The 3,087-nt window shown below is 41.8% G+C and overlaps 1 pseudogene across 1 annotated transcript; it reads right to left on the bottom strand.

Annotated features, from left to right (window-relative positions):
* Positions 1-507: 507 nt before the first annotated feature.
* LOC308655160 (small ribosomal subunit protein eS6-like) lies at positions 508-1,156 on the bottom strand (annotated as a pseudogene). Its single transcript has one exon. The product of its transcript is annotated as a small ribosomal subunit protein eS6-like (transcript).
* Between the last annotated feature and the right edge of the window lie 1,931 nt (positions 1,157-3,087).

Here is a 3,087-nt window from a genome sequence, read left to right as displayed (position 1 = left end):
AGTTGGAGTGCTTCTTGCAGGGGGTTGACTTTGGGAGCTGTTTAGAGGAAGAGTGTTCCTGGCAGAAGGAACAGCCAGAGCAAAGGTCCTGAGGTGGGGACATGTGTGAGGAACGCAAAGGAACAGCCAGGAGGCCAGTGTGACTGGAGTGGAGAAAATGAAGATAAGGTATTGAGATTAGTAGACTAGTGGGACATGATGTCAGAAAGGGATGGGGGTGCTATCCTGGAGGACTTATGTGTAAGGACTTGGTTTTAGCACTGAACAAGGCAGGGAGCAAATAGAGGACATTAGCAATGTGTGGTAGGAGTTGACTTATATTCTAAGAGAAGAGAAGAGGGTCTTTGAGGTCTGTAAGTGTGAGGAAGTGATGCTGGGAAACAGGGTAGATTTGCCACCTGAGTGAATATGAATTTAATTAATTTCATATTTAGCCAATGTGGAGTCATTGAAAGTTAATTGATTTTTACAGGTCTGGTCTTATTTATTTGTTACTCTTAAAACTTCTTATTTTTGACTGGACTCAGACTTAGAAGTAGAAGCTCTCAGAGAGGACAGTCTGTGTCTCTTGGCAATCAGTTCCTGGTGTTTTTCTTTGGCTTCTTTTATTCTCTTGGCTAAAAGTTTGGCATATTCTGCAGCCTCTTCCTTATTCTTCTTATTCTTCCTTGTTTCTTTAGTGCAATATGCCAGGGCTTGTGTTGCAGGACAAAGGAGTAACGTGACACTGAATCTTTGTGCTTTGGTCCTGGGTTTTTTACCTTCCTTGTTTATGGGGTTTTTTGACAGCATATTGGCAAAACAGCATATTCCTTAGAGAGACTGAAAAGTTGAAAGATTCTACTAGCTCTTTGGGTCCTAGTCGATGAGATACAGTAGTATCTTAAAGTCCAGGAATATCCTTCTCTTTTTTACAATAACCAAGTTGAGAACACTCACATTGGCATCCACAATGCAACCTTGAACAACAGATTTGTGTTTTTTCTCTTCAGTTCTCCTTAGTCTATAACAGGAATGCCCCTTACTCAGTAGCGGGTGAACAGCTATGGGACAAGGTACCCTGCTTCATGGGGCAACCTTGTTTGTCATACCAGTCACTGATTTTGACCACATAACCCTTCCATTCTTCACCCAGAGCGTCAGCACCAACTTGCATAGTAGGCATGAGTGAAGGAGATAGGCTTCAGGACAGTCAATAAAGCAGTCACGCTGTGGTCACAAGCTTCTCATAAAAAGTATAAAGTTTGCATTCATTGTCTACTTCAATGGGTTTCTAGCAGCCAACGGCCAGGAAGGAGATACTCAGCTTCATCTTGGAGCAATGGATCCAAAGGTTAAGTTTTTAAAAATTACTTTTTATTGGTTCTTTTTACTTATACATGACAGTAGAATCCATTTTGACTTAATTATAAAAGCATGGAATATATCTTGTTCTAATTCAGTCCCCAGTACCCCCCCTTTCCCTTTTTGCCCCCAACCCCCTCCTCCCTTCCCTCTACTCTACTGATCTTTCTGCCATTTATCTATAGTTGTGTGTGTGTGTGTGTGTGTGTGTGTGTGTGTGTGTGTGTGTGTTTAAATCAATTTCTTGTGGAGGTATACGATGGTGAGAGCCACTGTGGTATATTCATGTAAGTACATAGGAAAGTTTGGTCAGACTCATTCCACTGCCTTTCCTTCTCCCATTCTTCTCCCTTTCCTTCATTCTCCTTTGTCTACTCCATTGATCTTTCTTCTATTCTTTTTCTTTTTAATAAAAAAACAAGAGAGAGAGAGAGAGAGAGAGAGAGAGAGAGAGAGAGAGAGAGAACATTTGACCCATTTGACCTTTGGCCTTTTGGGACTGGCTTATTTCACTTAGCATGAAAGTCTCCAGATCCAACCATTAACCATCAAATGTCATAAAGTCATTGTTTTTATGTCTGAGTAATGTTCCATTGTGTATACATACCACATTTTCTTTATCCATTCATTTGTAGAAGAAGATTTCGTTTTTTAAATTTTGAACCGAAGGTTGTTAGCACAAAGACTTCTAAGGTGTAGAGGTGGTGTGTCCTGAACCTTCCCTACAGATAAATGAAAAGGGAGTTTTACTGGAGTTTGAAGGAAATTCGTAACCTCAGATATCTGTGTCCCCACACCACAGCATCAGATGATGTGCACTGAAAACTTGTTGTTCTTTACTTTCCTGCATGCTAGACTTGAGGGTCTGTCTGTTCACTACACTCTTCTATGTTTCTGGGAACTAAGTGTTTGGAACTCATCTTGTACAAAACAGAGGCTCCTTCAAAACCCAGCATTTTTCTCTTCTTATTCTGATGAGTGGGTACCAACCATCCATTTACTCAAGCTGAAACCTGTAGAGTCTTCTTGGACGGGTCCCTTCCCTCTCAGCTCCACCCCAGCACCAAATAGTGTCGATCCTCTTCCTCTCTTGAATATTGCTTCTTCCCTGTTCCCAGGGTGATGCCTTAGCCTGGTTCTTATTGCCTCTCCCCTGGGCTTCTGATAGTTGGATCATCTGGTCTCCAAACTCCCTCCATCAAATCTTTCTTCCAAGGAGTGGCCAAAGTTTTTCTGAAAACGCAAATCAGATCCTAATCTTTTCTTTCATAAAATCTTTTGCCAATGGATGAAGTCAACCCTATCCACACAGCTCCCTGTGTCTGCCACCATCTGACTCCCATTCAGCTCACCGCCTTTTTCTTGGCATCACACTCAGCCACACTGAGATCTCCTACTATTCTCTGCCTCTGCATCTTTGTGCAGAGTCCCTCTGTCTGTCTTCTCCTGTCCTTCTGGCAAACTCCTGTTCATTCATCAGGACTTGGCTTACATGCTATTCCTCAGGCAGCTCTTTCTGAACTCCCTTTATTGAACCATTCTGGGTATGCCTACCACTCCTTGAATCCCACATCTGTTGGAGTCTGTATATCATGATACTTTTCAATTGGACCAAGGCATCAAAATTGACTGTGGAAATGTTAACATTTAATGATGCCAAGACCCAATTGATGGAGATTTGATTCTAGGGTTTTAGCTTTCTATGGAGTATTCCTACTGCCATTAATTCTTCAATAATGTATA

The sequence above is a fragment of the Spermophilus citellus genome (genome assembly GCF_964194105.1).
Source record: "Spermophilus citellus genome assembly, chromosome: 1".
NCBI lineage: Eukaryota > Metazoa > Chordata > Mammalia > Rodentia > Sciuridae > Spermophilus > Spermophilus citellus.
The sequence above is the reverse complement of the archived record's forward strand: the minus strand, read 5'-3'. Positions and strand labels throughout refer to the sequence as shown.